Source organism: Elaeis guineensis, chromosome 8 (assembly GCF_000442705.2).
Source record: "Elaeis guineensis isolate ETL-2024a chromosome 8, EG11, whole genome shotgun sequence".
In the NCBI taxonomy this organism is placed as follows: domain Eukaryota; kingdom Viridiplantae; phylum Streptophyta; class Magnoliopsida; order Arecales; family Arecaceae; genus Elaeis; species Elaeis guineensis.
Window position 1 is genome coordinate 128,686,995 of NC_026000.2, and position 22,916 is coordinate 128,709,910.

The following is a 22,916-nucleotide window of genomic DNA, read 5'->3' on the forward strand; positions in this document are numbered from 1 at the left end:
CCAAGGCCTTTCCTGGTGTGAATATCGTACCCTACCTCCGGTTAGGTGTGCTGCCTCGTCGAAGTCGTGAAATCATAAGCCTGGTCAAGAGGCATGAAGCTGTCATGGTTTATACTGTTGATGTCTACGGTTTTGTCCCGTGGAAGAACATGCATGCTCTGTTCATCACTATTTTTAATAGCTGTGTATAACGGCGTGTTCCCCTTGTCATCCTGGTCATTTAACAGCTTCCTAAGATCTGGTCTGTTGGAGATAATTTTCTTGACCACATCTAATTTCCTCCTTTTGAAAGCCAACATGAAGAAATTCTTTCCCTCCCTATCTAGTAATTCGTATGTTTCAGGGTACTATTGTAAAATCTGATCAACTGTAGAAATGTTTCCCATAGCAGCTGCAAGGTGTACTATGGGACATAAGCCATCGGCATCTGATTGGTAGGCTGTAGAGGGATTGTGCTCCAATAATAGCCTCACAGCTGTATTACGATACCTCTCTGAAGCTCCATAATGAAGAGGAGTTCTCCCAAAAGAATCGACATTTTGGTAAGCATCGGCTTTCGTTGCAACATGTCTTTTATAATTTCTATCACAAAGGTATCATGAAATGTATCGTGAGTATTTGTGCCATATAATGTTCATGGTACTAGCACAAATTAAAAGACATAGCATTGTATTTGATATAATATCTGTTAAGATATTCTATAATATGAAGAATCATATAGATTATATTTCGGATATTCTATGATATGAAGAATTATGCAGATTATATTCTGAAGATTATGCATATCTGTTAAGATATTCTGTGATATCAAGAATCATGTAGATTACATTTCGGAGATCATGCCGATCCTTGATATCTCTTAATATCTCCTTCCTTTTGTATTCTTTTGTGTACATAGTCATAATTCTAGCCTAGATTCATTGTATCCCTTACCTATAAATTGTACTCCACTGTATTATCAAGAATTCATGAAAATCAAATACATTTACATTATTCATTTGTAAATTCTAACTTGGTATCAGATCTTTAAAGACATTGTCAGATCCTCACCACGCACCGCCGACTGCCACATCCGCTCAGCCTCTGATGATGCCGCTCATGCCATTCCCTAATCGCTCGTGCAGACCAGTTCTTGAAGTTCTCATATCGGTTTCCTAAGTTTTCCAGTCTATTCTATCCAATCTTTGAGGTCGGTTTGGTCTAATTCAACCTTGAAATGGACTATTTATTATAGTTTTCTACTTGATCTACGTCAATCTATCATTTTCTGAGGTATATTTGTCAAGCTGAAGGATAAATCAGATGTTTCTATACCTATTACCACTATTTTGGGTGGATCAAATTATATTTTATGGGCACAAGAAATGTCTAGTTTCTTGAAAGGGTGCAAACTCTGGTGCTATATCACTGGTTCTATCAAGAAGCCCACTAAGAACAATAATGAGGAAGATGAAGATTTTGAAGAATGTCTGAAAACTTGGGAGAGTAAGAATCATTAGATTCTCACTTGATTTCGGAATACCTCAATTTCAACTATTAAGCTCCAGTTCGACCAATATCAAATGGCTAAGGAAGTGTGGGATCTGCTTTCCAATCGCTACTCTACTTCTGACATTGCTCACCAAATCAGTTGCTTGGTACTCTTCACAGAATGCGACAGAAGGTTGGTCAATCTATTAATGATTTTTTATCAAAAATGCATGCAATCTAGGATCAGTTGGCCTTGTGTGAACATACCTTTTTGAATGATGCCAATGCACTCAAATTTGCTGACTATCGAGATCGTCAAAGGATAATGTAGTTTCTGATGGCATTATGTGATGATTTTGAGTCTGTATGTGCTTCACTTCTTCATCAAGATTCCTTTCCTAAGCTTGAGATAGTTGTGTCGGAACTTATCACAGAGGAAACCCAACTTACTACTATACGATCACAATGTATTCCATCCAGTGTTTCTATAGAATCCATGATGACTGTTGCAAACTCATCTTCATCAGATTTCTCCAAGAAATACTATATGTATTGTCGTAGACCTGGTCATCTCATTATAGAGTGCTTTCGATTGCAACATAAGCAGACTACAGGGTCAAGTAATCAATACTAGGGTAAGCCCTTGAGACAAGATTCTGTCATGAATTCTTCTATGGAATCTTCCGCTGTTGTTGCTATTACTGATACTTCTTCTATGAGCTCTTCTATCACTGTTTCTTTGAATGATCTTCGTACAATCTTGAGGGAAGTTTGCCCTTCTCCTTCTATCCTTTCTATCACTTCAAGTATTCTTAATTTCTGGTGCTTTGATTCTGGTTGCTGTAACCATATGACTTCTCATAAAAATATTTTGGAATCTATAAAAGTTTTTTCTCTGGCACCTGTTGTTCATACTGCTGATAACTCACAAATGTCCGTCAGTCATATAGGAACTATTTGCACTGCAGACTTATCTTTACTAGAGACCTTCTTAATTCCAACATTGACTCTGAATCTTATTTCTGTTAGACAATTATATGAGCTTGGTCTTAATTTATATTTTTCTTCTCATGGTTGCATTGTGCACGATCCAAGAATGGGATAGACTCTTGGGACAGGCCCTAGAGTAGGTCATCTTTTTAAACTTATTTCTCTCAACATTTCATCCAATCTTCTGTTGCCTTGTGCCGCTGCCACTTCTCTTGCTACATGGCATTATCGTCTTGGTCATGTTTCATCTTTTAAGTTACATTCTTTAATTTCTCATTGTGTTCTAGGTTCTGTTAGTAATGAATATTTTGATTGTGTATCCTGTCAATTGGGAAAACATCATACTTTGCCCTTCAATAATAGTGACTCTACTTCATCTGCACCATTTGATCTGATTTACTCTGATATTTGGGGACCCGCACCTACACCAATTATGGAGGGATCCAAATATTTTATGATTTTTGTGGATAATTTTTCTCTTCTTTACATGGATTTATTTCATGCGTAATCATTCAGAACTTGTTCAAATTTATCGATAGTTTGTTTCCATGGTTCAAACACAATTTTTTTGTAACATCAAAATTTTTCGCACAGATAATGCCATGGAATATAAGAAAAAAGAGTTTCTTGATTGTCTTTCCCAAAATGGTACTATTATTCATCATTCTTGTCCTGACACCTCTCAACAAAATGGACGTGCTAAAAGAAAACATAGACATACCCTTGATACCATGCAAACTCTTCTGATTTCTTCTGCCTGTCTTGAGCAATTTTGGGGTGAGGCTGCTCTCATAGTGGTCTCCACTATTAATAGAGTTCCATCACCCATAATTGATAATTTATCCCCATACGAGCGATTGTATGGTTCTGTTCCCAATTATGATCTCCTTAAGATTTTTGGGTGTTTGTTTAGTTCATCTTCAACCTCATGAATGAACAAAGTTAGAACCTAGAGCTCATCTTTATTATTTTCTTGGGTGAGGAACTAAGCACAAGGTTTATAGATATTCGGATCCTATATCTAAACATCTTCGTGTATCTCGACATGGCACCTTTTGGGAACACAAGATGTTTTCTAACATCCAAAAATTTGAGATCTCAACATCACATAATCCTTTATTTACTAGTTCCTCTGTAGAATTATTTCCAGAAGATTTTTTTGCATGGTTCTTTATCGAGTCTCCTCAGGCTCCTTTGTCTCTCAGTGCAACATAAGATAATGCTCCTTCTACAACTGACCCCAGTTCTTCTGTCTGTTCCGAGGATTCCACACAACCTACCACATCCATTTCTTCTTCCCTTCAATGAGCCACTTGGGTAAGTCAACCATCTATTCTTCTTCATGATTTCCATTGTTATTATGCTATTGCTACTTTGCATGAGCCTCAAACATTTAGAGAAGCACAACACGATCCTTTGTGGCAAGAAGCTATGGCAGAAGAATTAACAGCATTTGATAAGACTCACACTTGGGATTTGGTTGACCTGCCACCTGAAAACTCTGCTGTGGATTGCAAATGGATGTACAAGATTAAGACTAGGTCGGATGGTTCTATGGAATGCTATAAAGCACGGCTTGTAGCCAAGGAATTCACACAAAAATATGGCATCGATTATGAGGAGACGTATGCTCTTATTGTGCGACTCACATCTGTGCATGCTCTTCTGGCCTTGGCTACTAGTAGACACTGGACCCTCTTTCAGATAGATGCCAAGAATGCTTTTCTCAATAGTGATCTCGAAGCAGAAGTCTACATGAGTCCTCCTCCATATTATTCTTTTCCTCGAAATAAGGTTTGTCGGCTTTGTCGTGCTCTTTATGGTCTCAAGTAGGCTCCTCGAGCATGATTTTCTAAGTTCAGCTCAATTGTTCAAGGACTTGGATTCTCTTCTAGTCCTTATGACAATGCCTTGTTCATTCGGCGAATGCCTCAAGGATGTATTCTCTTGTTGCTTTATATGAATGATATGATTATTACAGGTGATGATTTGAGCGATATTGACTCACTCAAGAGAGACCTCAGTCAGCATTTTGAGATAAAAGATCTTGATTTGCTCAGCTACTTCTTGGGCCTAGAGGTTAATTCTGTCGATACTGGATATTATCTTTCTCAGGCCAAGTATGCTATAGATCTTATTTCCAAAGCTAGACTTACTGACAGCAAGATTGAGTCGACTCCTCTTGATCCAAATGTGAAACTCATAGCCTTTAATGGACAACCACTCAGTAATCCTACATTATATTGACAACTGGTGGGCAGTCTTATCTATCTCACAGTTACTCGTCTAGATATAGCATATGCTATTCATTTGGTCAGTCTATTTATGGCCGCATCTCGCACAATATATTATACTGTAGTTCTTTGCATCATTCGCTATGTGAAGGGCACTCTTTTCCATGGACTTCATTTCTCTTTTGAGTCCTCATTGACTCTGTGAGGTTATTCAGATGCAGACTGGTCAGGAGATAACTCTGATTGACACTCTACCACTGATTACTATTTCTTCGATGATTCTCTCATTTCTTGGCGAAGCAAGAAGCAAACCATGGTTATTAGATCTACTACAGAGTCTGAGTATTGGGCTTTGGGGGATGCTGCTGCTGAACTTCTCTGGTTGCATTGGTTATTACAGGACATGGGGATAGTTCATGAAGGCGCTACAGTTCTCTTCTGTGATGATTGCAGTGCCATTCAGATCGCACATAATGATGTCCTCCACAAATGCACCAAGCATATTGAGATTGATTGCCACTTTATGTGACAACATATTTGAAAGAGTACCATCTCTTTAGGTTCTGTCTCTTCTACTGATCAAATTGCTGATATTTTCATCAAGTCTCATACACTAGAATATTTTTGAGATCTACATAGCCAACTCAAGTTATCTGCTTCACTATATAGGAGTTGGTGTTGTGCTTCCAAGCCTTAGAAAGCCACAAGAGGAGTCAGGGTGTTGGCTCTGGGAGACTAGGATAGGTGGGTCTTAGGGCTAGGATAGGAGTGGTCCTAGGGTGGAGGCATCCACAGGCTTGAGGTCTAGATGTTAAGAATCTTGAGAGGATTGGTTACTGCAGCAGCAGACCTGGAGACACAAAGTGGAGTAAAGAATCAGAGAAGACTGAAGACTATAGAGAAGAAGCAGTTTCAAAGATCTGGATCGACTCAGACCGAGACTAGATCGATCATGTCTCAGAGGAAGGGTCAAACAAAAAAGCAGATTTTGAAAATCTGAGGTTGGCACGCAAACTGAGCTGACTCAGTTTCAGACTGAGCTAGCCCAATCACAGTAATTGAGCCAGCTCAATCTGAGACTGAGCCAACGCAGTTACGTGAGTAGAACTGTATAGGTTTTCTATTTGGGGCTAGGGTCGGGTTTGATCTTAGAGATCTTAAAGCCTGGCTTGAGAGGTCTTAAGGGGGTTAACCAAGGATTTGGACTAAGATTAAGTTCAAGGGATGATAGCATGTGAGACATGGGTGTATATGGAATCAATGAGTGCTTTTATGCATGGGTTAGCCTAGGGAGTTTTTTGAACTCAGATTATTTGACCCGTTGTATTGATATATATATATATATATATATATATATATATATATATATATATATATATATATATATATATATATATATATATATATATATAAGTTTTATAATACCAAGAAATAGTGAAATCAAGAGAAGAGCTTTTTCTCCTGAAATCTTAGCTGTCTCTTTCTTTCTTTCTCTCTCTCTCAGGTTTTCCATGCCATCCCAAGGGCTTCACATGTGCCCCCTTCCCTAGAGGGGGGGCGTGCAGTATCAGGATCAAGCTCAGATCTAGGGATTAATGATTACTATTCTTGAGAAGGATCCATCATAGATTTCTTCAGGTCCACACAGGTAAAGATAGTCTTTCAACAGTTGGTATCAGACTTAGGTGATACCAGGGTGCTATTGGTCCTAACACACTGTCACCTTGAGTTTCAGAGGGGATGATGGAATATTTGTTAAGATATTCTATGATATGAAGAATCATACAGATTATATTTCAGATATTCTATGATATAAAAAATCATGCAGATTATATTTCGAAGGTTATGCGTATCTGTTAAGATACTCTGTGATATCAAGAATCATACAGATTACATTTCGGAGATCATGCCGATATTATGTCGATCCTTGATGTCTCTTGATATCTCCTTCCTTTTGTATTCTCTTGTATACATAGTCATAATTCTAGCCTACATTCATTGTATCTCCTCTCTATAAATTATACTCTACCGTATCACCAAGAATTCATGAAAATCAAATATGTTTACATTATTCATTCATGAATTCTAATTGTATTCCATGCTTATGTTTGTTTTATGCACTTTTTATGCATCTACTGAGATGGTAACCATCAAGGAAAGTTGCTAAATGAACCTCGATCGACAAGCCCAAATGGGCAGGAACAACAGCAAGTAAGAAGGGGGAAAGCCAATCCATACAATGGCAATGTCTCAGCAGCCATTGGCCTTGTCTGATCCTGCCAAATGTGGTTAGTTCGGATCTTTGGAGTTTAATAAAGGGATTCCTAGGTGGTTAAGCATTCCTCTTCTTTGTTTTATTATTTTTTTTGTAAGTGATGTAGATCTATTTTGCCAGGGTGTATACGGTGGTTGGCCCCTACACTAAAGAAGGATCTTGCTTTGCTTTATTGTTTGTTTTTACTTATCTTGCTTCTTTTGTATTAAGATCAATTCATAAATGAAAAGGTGGTTTCATACTTCACAAATGGTAGTGATCTAGTCAACTATTGTTGGAGAGAAAAAGGAAGATCAAGATTTAAGTTTGAGCTCTCAATTACCTGGACTTCAGATGACCGCTGCATGCAATACTCTTTTTTTGTTAGGGCCTGCATAAGATGCTAAAGGAAGCTTTCTCCCAAAAGAGAAACTGCAGCAAGGCTTTGGCTATATTGAGAGATCCTATCATGATAGCCAAATAGAGTGGAGACATGCCGACATCATTTAGCATGGATGCCAGTTCGGCATCCTCCTCAATCGGTGCAGTGGCCATGCTTGCATGGTTATGTTTGGTGGCTTGATGCAAAGCATTGGCCTTGTCTATGTTCCTTGCCCTCATCACTCTCCTTGCTTCAACCCAACCTTCACTTGCAAACTGGATGATTCGTGAGATGATCTTGTCATGCCCAGCCCTTACAGTGTGAGACAGCGGAGTGTCGAGCCTCATGTTTGATGCTTCTAAAAGAGATCTCTCTTTGTGACATATCTCCTTCGCAAACTCCAAATATCCTTGGCTAGCGGCTATATGGAGGGCTTTGTTCCCCTCCAATGTCACTTCGAGTAGTATTTCAACATCCTCCCGTATCGTTATTGTGATCCCCTCTCTCGAAGCTTCAAAAGGAAAATATTATTGCAGTAATTCATCTAGACTTCTTTTGTCTCCTAATATTGCTACTTCGAGCAATTCAGGGTCCATGGCTTTGTGAAACGGTTGGGCGTTGCTACAAAAAACTTCAGGATTGGCCATAGTTTTGTGAAAATGTTTCTTTCTTTTCACAAGCACCAGGTACCCATAGCTATTAGGCTTTCTAGTGTCAGGCTTAATTGAGCAACAAGATCCTACCTTCTTCGGTTGTCCCATATATCCTTGTAGGTGCTTGGAAGCTTAGTGACTACGAGCTTTTCAAATATGGTCCTCCAATAAATCTCGAAACATTCACACTGCATCACAATATGATCAATTGTTTCACCATTTTCACCACAAAACCAACACCCTTCCTGATGAGATTTTCGATTGTAAGTATCTTATCATGGTAGCATAGCCATGCAAATAGTATGCTTTTTCTAGGAGAGAGAGAGTTTCTGTTGCCCGAAGATAGCTACCCAAGAAGAAGGGTGAATTGGATATTTAAAAATTAAAGTGTTAATTGTGCTGATTTGCTTCAAAGTTCTTAATGAAACTAATTAAAATTTAAGCAATGAATAAGAATGATAAAGAGAGATAACCACACAATCACCAACATAATGCTTTTATAATGGTTCGGTACTAAACTCGATACTTACGTCCACTTCTCAAGTAAACCATTTAAAAATTCAACTATAATCACTAACTTGATGACAGTTTGATTATTTTTTTTAGATTCACAATCCAATCCAATTGGTTTTATCCTTGGCTCACCAATCACAATCTTACAATGATTGTTTTCTCGGGCTAACAATCAATCTCGATTGATTTTATTCTTGGCTCACCAATCAAACCAATACAACATCCACTCTAGGCTTGGACCAATCTAAGTTTCTTACCCTAAAAAAATTGAAAATAAAAATACACAATCACAATAAATATAAGAGTAAATGAGTTTAGAAAAGAACTCAATGAAGCCCAAGAGAAGAAAATCTGAATTGAAAGCTTGTTGGCTTGATTCTTCTCCTTGAATACTTAAAAGAAGTTGGTAGAGTTCTTCAATGCTAGCCTAACTTCTTTCAATTAGAGGATGATTGGAAGGACAAAAGATTCTCTAGAAATTCTTCTTTCACTTCACAAATTGTCTCACACAATTGAATGCACTTGGTAGGACTTGAATGCTCTTCAATATATAGGTTCAAAAGTTATCTTCAATGCTCCAAAATATTTTATTTATATCCCAAACATTTTCCACTATTCTAAGATATCTAGAGAGTCTACATTTAATATTCTAGCTATTAAAAATAAAAATCTAACCGTTGGAAGCAACACTGTGTAGATCTGAAAACTAGTCATTACAGTTACTGGGTCGGCTCAATTTTCTACTGCGTCGGCTAAGTCACAGATGGCTAAAAAATTGACTTTCTATCTTTTACTGATTTCTAAGACTTGGTTGGCTCACTTTTTGACTGAGTCGGCTAAGTTACTCACTGGATCGGCTCACTTAAAATCTTAGTCGACTAGATCCTCTGGATTCTGAAAAATGACTTTCTGTGCTTTCTATCTTTCGTCCTCACTGAGATTGGGTAGGCTCATTTTTTTACTGGATCAACTCAGTTAGCGTGCCAAGCATGTCAAGCTTTTCTTCTCCAATTTGATTTTTAAGCTAGACTTATCTTTTTAATTTGATTTAGTCCTCATTAAAACTCCTTGAAGGATTTGTCTAATCTAGATTTTCTTTACTAGGATCTTGAGTGGTGGTTCTTCATTTAGATGACGGAAAACACTTGAAAATTGTTAGCATTTGGAATTTAAAACTATACATCCTCATAAATAATATTAGTAGCTTAACAATTTATATTCAAATATTTTTATTATCATCAAAATCAATCTAAGGGTCAACAGTTTTCAAATGTAGCACCTGAAGTGAGAGATCATGCCACCATGCATGAGAAAGTTGTAGCAGCATTTGATGGAGAATAATCCATTTGTATTCCACTTCCATACCCATTAATCAGAGTTGGTTGCGAGAAAAGAGGTTTGTAAGAGCAAAGATAGTACCTGATACTCCCTTAGTGCTACGAAACTCAAAGGGCATCTGAAATTTAACTCAATAGTCTTTTAACCCAAAAACTCTGCAACCGAAATTGAATAAGGAAAGCATGAGCAAATACATAATTGAATAATGATTTGAGTTAGATGCTTACATCTATCCTAAGGCTGCAAATGGGTCGGGTTGACCCACGACCTGACCCGATCAGACCCATGGAGACCTAATCCGAGCTGTTTAAAAGGATCCATGGATCTGATTTAGGTTCTAAAATTAGATTTATTTTATTTTCTAGGTCAGATCTGGATTTACTAAATTTTGACTCGATCCGACATGACCCAATTGAATTTTTAGATTTATATAGATCTTATGCTCAATGACCCGATTTGACCCAAACCCATTATATGACCCAAACCTATTTTATAATAGTATAGGCTATAAACAAATTATAGTGGGCTGCCCACCTATACAATATTATCTTCTTCCCTTTCCACCCCTATAATTGAGTGGCACCTACTGGTTCAAGTTGATGGAGTCCTCAATAAATATTATTTTTTTTTCTTTCCACCTCTATAAGAAATCCTTCGCATCAAACCTACACAACCTTTTCAACTCAAGAAATTTAGAGAATTAGTAGAAAATAGATATTTCATTTCCAGTTATATCCCACAACCAGCTTCCATATGTATATGAGATATATCTTGATAGTTTTCTAAGATATAATTGTCACGTGTTGATGGCCACTTCAAAAATCATTGTATCGTGAGTCTCATTGGATGGTAAATTTATAAGATTGACTTTAACTCCACTCATGAGAATCGGTTGAATAGCTAAAGCTAATACCTGTTGGTTAATTTGACCCACGATCCAAATTGACCCGAACCAAAACCAAACTAAACCCGAACCAAATACATATTTCATGGATTAAAGCCGGATTATATATGGACCCGATCTGACTCGAATGACTCATTGGGTCAAAAATTTTGATTATGGATGCGATCCAATCTGACTTGATCTTCTATTGGGTTGGGTTTGGGTCCAATATCTAAATCCGATCAATAAACTAGATCAGATCGGATCGACCCATTTACACCCCTAATCTACCCTAAATATTTTTACTAATTAAGAAAGCTTTTTAACTTTAGATAGAGTGAGATGAATTGCCAATGATGACCATCACCTTTAAAAAGTGACAGGAAAAAGTTTTAAGGAATCCTTGATTTTGGCATGTATCGAAAAGCTTTAATCTTGACATGGATATCTAATACGAATTAGTAATTTGATTAAGAGTCTTGATTATTACAAGCCCAAGATCTATGACTTTCATGATAAAAAGTAAAAGCGATCTTTTTGATGATTGCACCTTCTATATTTGTTAAATTTTCCCTTGTTTTAGACATACATTATTTTTTAAAAATAGAAAGTACCATCACCCATTTCATGAAAGAACAAAATAAGTACATTGTCCAGAAGATTCGAAGGTAGGATATAGAAAACTAAGCAAACATAATGAAATAAAAAGGCTCGGGATAACAAAGAAATTATGTTTAGTTCATGGGAAGGCCTTGACTCTATTCTATCGAGACCGCCCACCAAGAAGCAAGCATGGCTAGATTTTCAAGTTGCAATCTTTTTCAAGCATTTATTTATGTGTGTTTTCCTCCACTAGGTCCAATTTGAAGAATGTGATGAACCCTTGTGTTGGTATTTTTGTTAGATGTTTATGATACTGTCAAAATCATCAAAAGAAAGGAATATTGAAGAGAAAGGTGCTTGGTGTATGCAAATGTAACTTTGCAAATAGGTAGAGGCTCTTATATTTATGCAAGGAGGGTATCCATGATGGAGTTACAGTCACTTGGAAAGGTAATGTGTTGGAGGCAAACTCAAAATTTTCCTATATACCCCTCTAAGTATTTTATTTTTATCATTTAAATATTTAATTTTTTCGTTATCATGATTTTAGTTTCTGACTGTTAGGTTCCTAATTACCAACAGTCATATGTATTTAATCTCATTTTTATTTTATGACTATTGAACTCTGCATTAAAAGTCTTAACTATTAGGCTCCTTATTAAGATTTTAATGGGTCAATAAAAATCCCAACGATCATAAATGGTCATAAACGATAACATTGGATGGTTATAAAAAGACCATCTTGAGACCCGATTTGAGACATCCTATCTAGGCCTCTTCTCCTCCTCCTTTTGACATTTTCTCTTCAATTCTATTTCTTTCTAGTTATTTTTCTGGGTGCTGAAAGAGTCTTCATCAACCTCCTCCATGATCGTGCTCGTAGGCGGAGGATTCCGATCGTATCTTGAGATGGTTTTTTCAAATATTCCTGCACAAGGGATGGAAATACGCCCTAAGACAGTATCCAACACGTACGATCAGATCATTTTTTATTTCTTGTTATTCTATAAGTCTATAATAAAGTTTTGTTAAATATTGTTTAGTCTTTTAAATTATATCATAAATTGTTTAAACCCTGTTCTAACAATCTAAGGCGTCTTCCCCATATTGTGATTAGGAAGATAACAGGATGCTAGGTATTTATTTCATTGGATATACTTGACAATAAGCGAAAATAATTTTTCTGCAAATAATTTTTTGCTTGTTACATGATTAGTAGGTTTCTGTTTTTCGAGAAATAATGTATATCTTTAAGAACATGCCCTATTGCTAAGATACCAGAAACCTCAAGTAAGTATTCTAAATGTTGTTTATTTGTGTTTCTTACCGAAGATTTGTTAGACCATGTAGTTGGTGTAACAGTTTGAAGCATAATCATGAGAATAGTATAGTCAAGGCATGAGTTGAGAAAAGTATCATTATCTAAATGAGAATAGACATACGAAATGGTTATCTTCAACCGTAAAATCTGGTCCAATTGGGCATGTCTTGGACCAAAGTCGGTAGTCCTAGCCGACTTCAACCCAAATATGAAAAAAAAGATTTACGACTAAAAATAAAGATCATGATCGTGATCCTTTGCTCGAGCTCTCACCATTGGGATTGGCCAAGGAGATATGGTCGGTGAGGACTTTGTGACGCCGATACAAAATGGCCGCCAGCTATTGGAGCTACTTCCACCCGATGAACGACTATTAAGTTTATTCTATTAAACCCTCCCCATTTAATCCCCTTCTTCGTTGATTGATCGAGCTATCCTCAAGCCCTAACGTCTTTTCCTCTCCCTTTCTTCCTCCTCTTCAATGATCACCATGCCACTACAACCCAAAACCTCCTCATCTCCACAAAATCCCATCAATGCTCTGCTCTTTAGTTTGATTATGCCACCCTTGAATCGCCGAAATCTACAGCCATCAATCGAGATCTATCATCTCCATTGCTCGCTAGTAAGCCTCCTTCCCTCACCCTCTTTCACTTCCCTCAGACAGAGCCAATCCCTCCGATCTTCAGCTGAGTGGGTGCTAGTTTTTCTAAGCTTTTTTCTTTATGATTCAACCACTTCCATTGGCTGCTACATTTACCAGCTGTAGATGAAAACTATTGCGTGCAAAAGGTTGGGCATATCTTTTGTCTCATATGTTTTATCCTTTCCTGCCATTTTATGATTTATGTCTTTCCTCTGGTTCTGTACGAGTTTGGTCATTATATATAAAGTTTCCATTACACTCTGAAATAGCTGTGCATTAATGTTGCAAATGTAGACATGCTAAGTTACAACCTTTTCTCTGCATACCGCATGTTGACATATTGCACCTCCTTTAAGTATTGACTTAATGTTTAATTTTTCCCTGCTATTACACATTCCCTTTCTTTCCTGCTATTGTACATGCTGGAAGAGCATGAGGCACACTCTATAAACATGGCCAAGATTGGTAAAAATTTCTTTGGAATATCATTATTTTACTGCATCATACATCTTGCTTGATAAATTAACAAAGTGTTGTCGACTTAACATAGCAATCAGTTTCATGCAGTCATAACTTCAATCCACAAATTGTTTGTGCGGCAGAATTTAATTATTTATCTTTCTAACTTGAGTCTTCCTTTGGAATTCTAGCTAAACTAATTTGCACCTCAAAGTTCTCTGTACTGGGCTGCATCCAATGCTCATTGGACTTAATAATCCAATACCACATGGAGCCCTGGAGTATGCTTATCCAAGGCATCACAGCAGAATTAAATTATTTATCTCAAGTCTCACATGAACAACGCATCAAAAGCCATGCTTTTGTTTGACCAAAAAAAAAAAAAAGCCATGCTTTTGTTCATCTCAATGCATAATCCAAGAGCCCATGCTGCATCGGATCATCAAATGGTCCAGTGACCATTGAACCAGAGGTACTAGCATAGAGATTTAGAGCTTCTGTTTTGCACCATCAAGTGTTGTTTAACTAACTTTGCAATGCTATTGAAGTTCCAAACTGATTTGCAGAAGTTTCTAAGTTGGGATTTGATTTTTATGGAAAATTTGTTTACTACAATAATTATCAGATTTAATTAGATGGCATGTTTCAATTTTATTTATATTTGGAAATCTATTAAGTTTTTGCAGTAATTCATCTGATTATTGTCTGCATTTTCCCCCTTTTTTGGTGTAAAAGGTTATCTTATCTTGGTGATCCAATTTCAGTTAGCAAGGATGAAATAATGTCTTTTCTGCCGGGCATTTATGTTTTTATTATTTTCTGATAAAATAAAGTATGACAGAGGTAAATGCGTTGAATATATAGAGCATGGCAGATTTTGCACTTTCAGTGTCATGATTTTCTTGAGGGATGATCTACACTCTTGTGTGCTGAAAAAGGCTAGCCATAGGGAAATAGAATGCAAACCAATAATTTAGGCTGTCCAGTGTGTTCTGCACTCTGAAATCATCTGGAAGATTTTGTATCTGAAAGCATTACAGTGTTGAGAGAATTAAATGCCACCATTGAGTCTTCATGAGAGTGTTAAAGGTAGCTTATATGTTTTCAGTTTTTCAGAAGTTTTATCGAGATAAGACATACCAAATGGCAATTTAAAATTTAACTATCTCAGCGTTAATTCCAGTCTCATTTAAATATCCAAATGTTGTGTAAAATCTTTGCTTTCCATCATGAGCTGGGGATTTAAGGACATGTCAGATTCTCTGTGACACATGTTGCATTTTATCCCTTTCTTATGATATACCTGAACTTATATTTTGAATTTTACTCTAAACATTCCATGCATGTCGAAATTAGTAGTGCTAGTCCAATTTTATGGTGTTCACGTTGGGCATATGTGCACCTTGATGATTGTGTATATTGTAACCTAATAGTGATCATTATTTGTATAGATCTGATGAAGACTTCTGACTTAGAGTTTCCTGTTAAGCAATTTCAATAGACAGTGATAGATGTTTATTGGGCAGGCACAAGCTCTTTGATTGCTGCAGCTTTCTATGGCTGATAATTCGTCCAATTGCTTGTGATGGTAACCTCTACGTTATGAATAGATGTAAATTATCTGTCACTTGGGTTTGACCTGTTGATGTACAACCACTCTTATAGATAGATGTAAAATAAAGGCTAGCTGTTGTTTTTTTCTTAGTTCTTTTTCTTTTTTCTGTTTTTTAGTAATTTATATATGAGAACTACAAATTATGAAGGTATATCTTTACTCAGTCTTTCCTATGTGGTCAATATCTTATATAATGGCATCAAACATTCGGACATTTTTATATGCACGGATCAAGTACAGTATTTGTTAGTTTTTGTTACCAAATAATTTTTGTTGCAATCTTTGTTTAATTTTGTTTAGGCTGTCCATTTTATCATATTGGTAGCTTCATTTTTTAGCACTATAGTTTTTGTTGTTATCATGCCAATGCTGTGTCGTGCAAGCACAAATTCATTAGAATTTTATTATAGGTTCATTTAATATTAGATGTTTCTACTTGTTATTTAAATATACTTTTATAATTAAGTAGAAATACTTAATACAATTTGCATCAAAAGAAAAAAAATAATTTGTTTGATGTATTTGTTTCATGCTCTATTTGATGATTTACTATCCTAAGTAGTTATATAGTTCATATTTTGAAATCCATGCCTAATTTTTCAAGTAATGCTTCTTGCTAATTTTTATGATATGACTGATCGAATCGCTATAGGACAGTCAATATCATGATTTTAAATATCTTGGAACTTGTAGGGGAAGATTTTTTTATCAGTCTGCCTTGCTAAAGATTTAAATAGAATTAAAATCCTAGAGTCATCAAGGGAGATAGAGTTTTACCTATAATGGACCTTTCAATAGTAGGAACATAATCTCTATGATAGGAGATCCTTTGAAGGAAGTTCAGTGTGTTAATAACAAGCTAATTGGTTGGTCAAAGAGCACATATGATTTATTTGATATAGAAGTCATAGACTCTCTATACTGATTACTGCTCTTATGTAGTAATTAGGAAGAGCTGTAGCTCTGAATAAGACCCAAGGTAGTATTTTCCATGAGATATGATAGATATCTCTGAAGGGACTTATGTATATGAGAGTATCCATACATAGCCGTATATATGAGATTTGGACTATCTCTATTAACTCTAATGAAAAATAAAGATACGTATGTAGGGCCACTAATGCATAGACTAACGATGAAGAAACTCTGTACTATATGTGTGTAGTTGAAGTCTGGGTCAAAAGAACGTAGTTCAAGATTTGATTCATTCTATTTCTTTCAAATAAAAACTATCACACTAAGTAAGGTTAAGTCATCTTATCCATTGCATAATATAAGCATCTAAAAATTTGTATTATTTTATTTTATAATTTTTTAAAAAAATTGAGTTTTATGAGGGATTGTTGGAGAAAAACTCAAAATTTTCCTATAATACTGCACTAAGTATTTCAATTTTACCATTTAAATATTTTAATTTCTTCATTATTATGATTTTAATTTCTAATGATATGATTGAATAACTACGGGACATAGCCAATATCATGATTTTAAATATCTCGAAACTTATGGGAAAGATCTTTTTATCAGCCTACCTTGCTAAAGATTTAAATAGGACTAAGATCCTAGAGTCATCGAGGGGGATAGAGTTTTGCCTATAATAGACCTTTTAATAATAGGAACCTAATCTTTATGATAAGAGATCCTTTGAAGGAGGTTCAATATGGTAATAACAAGCTAATTGGTTAGTGATGTGCAAATCTTAAAATTTGTAAATAAAATCGCAAGCGCACAGTGTGCAGAGTAGCACGACCAGCGAGTACGGGTCGATCCCACAGAGACTTGGTTTAAAAACGATTTTCAAATCTATGCTCAAGCGAGCTTTAACGAAAATCGAAAATCGAAAGTTGTTTGCTAAAGACAATAAAACTAAGGATCTAGGGTTTTTGAATCCACTAGATCTAGATTAGGGAATTCTACCTAAATTTTTCTTATTGATCCTAATGACTACTCCTCTTGTCTTTCCCAAGCATAGATTATGAAGGGACTAAGGCCAACGATAACCCATCAAGATTCTTTACAGGGGAGTAGTAACTAGGATCCCTTGGGTTTTCTCCTCCTATGCACTGAATCAAGCATGAACTATGAAGGGACTCTGACCCAACTGTAGTTCATCAAAAATTCTTGGCAAAAGAGGAAGAAAAAGAAAAGAAAGAACCCTATGTAAAACCCTACTCATGATCTAGCTTCATCGCAAACCCTAGAAGGGATGCTTAGCTAGACATGATCTAAATCTACTTGCAAAATTTAAATGCAGAAAAATAAACTACCCTAATTTCATAAATTAAACTAACCTAATTGCATAAAATTAAATTACATAAATTAAACTATCCTAATTGCAAAAAAATAAATTGCATAATTTAAACTAACCTAATTGCATAAAATTAAATTGCATAAATTAAACTATCCTAATTGCAAGAAAAATAAATTGCATAATGTAAAGAGATAAAATCGCATAAAAATAAGATTTTATAAAAAAAAATTATTACAAAAATTTAAAGCTCGAGGCTTGAGAAGAAAGCTAAAAACCCCACTATCTAGGGTTACAAGCTTGATCGGAAGGCAAGACTCATTAAAACAAGGGCCTTTGGAGGCTTTTTATAGGTATTTGGGGGTTATAAGGTTTTCAAAATTTTAGATGTGGGACTAAGAGTTTTAGAGGGTTGTTAGGGGGTTTAGGGGCTCAAATCTCGCTCAAAAAGTACTTAAATCCATCAAGAAACCCTAGAAATTGTTTCAGCCATCCGATCTTCATCTAAAGGACCCAATTCATCTAATAAATCAAGCCGGAAGCGATTCTGGGCCGTCGGATCACGATCTGGGTGAAGCGCTGCGTTGGATCGGCTGCAGAGATGGGATCAGGTCGGATGCGTCGCGGACCGTCCGATCAAGGCGCTGGAAGATTTCGTCCATTGGATCGCGCTGCAGAAGGATCCCGTGTTGTCCTAGTGTTTATTGATTCTTGCAATTGCCTTGATTACGGTTGGATCTTGACCGGCTGCGATGGTGGTCGTCCGATGGCGCAAAAATATGGAGCGTTGGATCTTGATTAGAAAAGATCGGACCATCGAGTGATGTGAAGTTACCAGGTTGCCCTTCGGACCTTCTTCTCTCTCCTCATGAGCCCTGGACCGCGCGCGTGGATCGGGCTCGCGATGCGTTGCGGTGAGCCGAGACTCGCTGATTGGCTGGTTTATGGTGCGCCGATGGATCCATGGTCCAGGCGCCTGTTGCTGTGGACCAGGCGGCTAACCAGATCACCAAATCAGTTGATTTTTGACCAATTTTGACCTGATTTGACTCGGGTTTGATCCAATTGAGTCTTCTTTCTTCATTCTTCAATTCCTGGGTCAATTTAACTCCGTTTTGCGTAAAATTTCACCGTTAGAATCTTCTTTCCTTGTTCTTTCTATTGATGACCTCTTCTTCTGCAAAATATAATAATAAGTATCAATTTCCTAATAAAGTTAGATAATTTAGATATTAATTGATACTTTTTATGTCAATTTGTGACATAAATCACACCCCCCAACTTAATCATTGCTAGTCCCTTAGCAATGTACCAAAATAAGATCATATTTCAAAAAGATCCTTCCTTTGCAAATTAATTTAAGATCAAAATTCAAGAAGTTTTCTAGTATTACTAAGTAATGAGCTTCGAATTAGAATCGGTAGTCAGTCTACTTAGGAACTTTCTTAGAGTACACTTAAAGTTTTATAGTACTTGTGTGAGTGATAACTAACTTAGTATTTCAGTATTAACTTGTACAGGCCAATTGTATCATTTTTCATAACTTAGTTCGATTAATTTTCTATACACCCCAGATTAAACAAAGAACTAAGGTAGCTTTCACACTTTTTTTTTTTTTGCTGAGCATCCTGGCCTTCCCACCACCGTTTGACGCGAATCTCAACACTTGACTTAGGTGAAGAGACCCGGTTACTAGGCTTAGGGCAATCCACATTTACTCTGTGTTTTGCATTTTATTTCAGGCAGGTAGCTCTTTCCTTAAATTCAAATTTCTTCAATTGGGGTGTAGAGAAAATTATCTAATTTAAATAATACTCAAATCCTTAATTGGCCTTACAATTAACACCTACTTTACCTTGTTAGTGTGCATGTGCAATTGGAAGTGCTAATAGTCTTTAAATGACCTAGGCCACCAAGAGTCTAACCAGCTAATCTTCTCCGTGACTCACTACATTTATTAGCAAATACTTTCTAACTTACTCTTATTTTTTTCTAGATTAATTTATTTTAATTTTTTTTTTAATATATTAAATGCAAGAAATAACTCATAGTGGAAGGAAAAGAAAATGATAACACCTATTTTGTTCAAGCTCTCCCCCCAACTTGACCGACATTGTCCCCAATGGAGTTTATCTAATTTATTTGTCCGAAGCAAACTGAAAACAAAAAAAGTATTAGAAATTAAATAAGCTGGGTTGCCTCCCAGAAGTGCTAAGTTTTATGTCTTCAGCCAGACCAAACCTCGAAGCAATTTAATCAGAATAAGTTGGTTCATAAAGAACCATGGCATCTTCAACAGTCTCGACAGGTAATTCCAAGAATGGTTTTAATCGTTGACCATTAACTTTAAAGATAACACCATTACTTGGGTTTTCTATCTCAACAGCTCCGTGTGAAAAGACTTCCTTTACTAAAAATGGTCCTGTCCATCTAGACCTAAGCTTTTCTGGAAACAGATGTAATCTAGAGTTATATAAGAGCACCTTTTGTCCGATATTGAAAGTTTTTCTCATAATTGATTGATCATGAAATGCTTTGGTTCGTTCCTTGTATATCCTTGCATTTTCATAGGCTTCATTTTTAAGTTCTTCTAATTCATTCAACTGAAGCTTCCTATGGTTTCCAGCGTCGTTCAAATTTGTATTTAGTTGTTTGATGGCCCACATGGCTTTGTGTTCTATCTCAATAGGCAAGTGACATGGTTTACCAAACACAATCCTATAAGAAACATTCCTAGATTGGTCTTGAAAGCGGTTCTGTATATCCAAAGTGCATCAATTAATTTCAAAGACCAATCCTTTCTATTGGCACTAACAGTTTTTTTCAGGATCTGTTTGATTTGTCGGTTTGACACTTCAACTTGCCCACTAGTTTGAGGATGATATGGTGTGGCCAATTTGTGGGTGACATTATACTTTTTCATCAATGTTGCAAAAGGTCGGTTACAAAAATGGGTTCCCCGATCACTAATGATTGCCCTAGGAATACCGAAACGGGAGAGAATATTTTCTTTAAGAAACTTAATGACCATTTTGCTATCGGATGTTCTACATGCAATTGCTTCTACCCATTTTGAAACATAATCAACTGCTACTAGAATATATTCATTTCCAAAAGAATTTGGAAATGGTCCCATGAAATCGATCCCCCAAATATCAAAAACTTCAACTACCAAGATTGGGTTGAGTGGCATCAAGTGTCGCTTGGTGATTCGACCCATTTTCTGACATTGAGCACAACTTTTACAATATTCATGAGCATCCTTAAACAAATTGGGCCAATAAAAACCAATTGGAGAATCTTAGCAGCAGTTTTCTTAGACGCGAAGTGACCCCCACATGCTTGATCATGACAAAAAGATAAAATATTCATGACTTCGTTATCTGGGATACACCTTCTAATAATTTGATCAGAACATTGTTTAAAAAGATAAGGATCATCCCAAATGAAATACTTCACTTGGGCAAAGAATTTATATTTATCCTGCTTAGTCCAATGAGAAGGTATCTTACCTATGGCTAAATAATTTACAATATCAGCAAACCAAGGTTCATAGACACAGACATGAGTTGCTCATCTGGAAAGATTCATTGATGGGTGGTTCACTAGATGGTGCGACTGAAATTCGGGACAAATGATCTGCTACAACATTCTCAGTGCCTTTCTTGTCCCTAATTTCTAGGTCAAATTCTTGAAGGAGCAAAATCCATCTGATTAAGCGTGCCTTGGCATCCTTCTTTGCTAAGACATGTCTAATGGCTGAGTGATCGGTGTAAACAATGGTGTAGGTCCCAACCAAATAAGATCTAAATTTCTCTAAAGCAAAGACAACGGCAAGGAACTCCTTCTCAGTTGTGGTGTAGTTAAGCTGCGCATCATTTAAGGTTTTACTTGCATAATATATCACTCTAGGCAGCTTATTTATCCGTTGACCTAAGATTGCGCCTACAACATGATCGGACGCATCACACATTAATTCAAATGATTCAGACCAGACAGGAGGATGAATGATTGGAGCTGATACAAGTACTTTTTTTAGAAATTCAAAAGATTCCAAGCACTCATGAGTAAATTCAAATTTGGTATCCTTTGCCAAAAGATTAGTCAGTGGACGTGCTACTTTGCTAAAGTTGGCAATAAACCTTCTATAGAATCCAGCATGACCTAAAAATGAACGTATTTCTTTTACAGATTTAGGTGGTGGAAGACTTGCAATTAGATCTATTTTGGCCTTGTCTACTTCAATCCCCTTTTTAGAAATGACATGGCCAAGAACTATTCCCTGTTTGACCATAAACTGACATTTTTCTCAGTTGAGAACTAAGTGCTTCTCCTTACATCGTTCTAGAACTAATTGCAGGTGATTCAGACACTCGGAGAAGGTTAGGCCAAAAACAGAAAAGTCATCCATAAAAATTTTTAGAAATCATTCTATCATATCTGAAAACATGCTGATCATGCATCTCTGGAAGGTTGCCGGTGCATTACATAGTCCAAAGGGCATTCGTCTATAGGCAAAAGTACCAAATGGACAGGTGAATGTAGTCTTTTCTTGATCTTCAGCGGCTATGGGGATCTGGTTGTAATCGGAGTATCCATCAAGAAAATAGTAAAACTCTTGTCCGGCTAGTCTTTCCAACATTTGATCAATAAATGGCAAAGGAAAGTGATCTTTCCTTGTCGCAGCATTCAACTTTCTATAGTCTATACAGACCCTCCATCCTGCTTGGGTCCTAGTTGGGATAAGTTCGTTTGCATCATTTTGACCACTGTTATCCCAAATTTTTTGGATACTACTTGAACTAGGCTTACCCAAGAGCTATCAGAAATAGGATAAATTATTCCACTATCTAGGAGTTTCAGAATCTCCTTTTTAACTACATCCTTCATAGCTGGATTAAGCCTTCTTTGGGCTTCTCTTGTTGGTTTAGCCTCTTCCTCTAAGTATATTCTATGTTGAACTATAGAAGGGCTTATTCCTTTGATATCTGCTATGGTCCAACCTATTACTTCTTGATTTGCTTTTAGAACTGACACTAACTCCTCCTCTTGCTTGGGATCTAGGTTGATGCAATAATTACAGGCAAAGTTTCTTTGGGTCCTAGATATGCATACTTGAGATGTTCTGGGAGGGGTTTCAGTTCTAAAATGGGTGCTTCCTCTATCGATGGTTTAGGTGATGATTTCACCATCTCAATGATTGGTTCAGTAAGAAGTGTCGATTCCTGATTAATCTGATTTTCTTTAAGTATTTCATTGATATCCTCAGACTCATGGATTAACCAGGGGTTAGACTCTAGGTCGACT

General features: G+C 36.5%; 1 pseudogene; it reads right to left on the minus strand.

Moving 5' to 3' along the window:
- Positions 1-10: 10 nt before the first annotated feature.
- Positions 11-7,926, minus strand: LOC105049637 (protein ACCELERATED CELL DEATH 6-like; annotated as a pseudogene).
- Between the last annotated feature and the right edge of the window lie 14,990 nt (positions 7,927-22,916).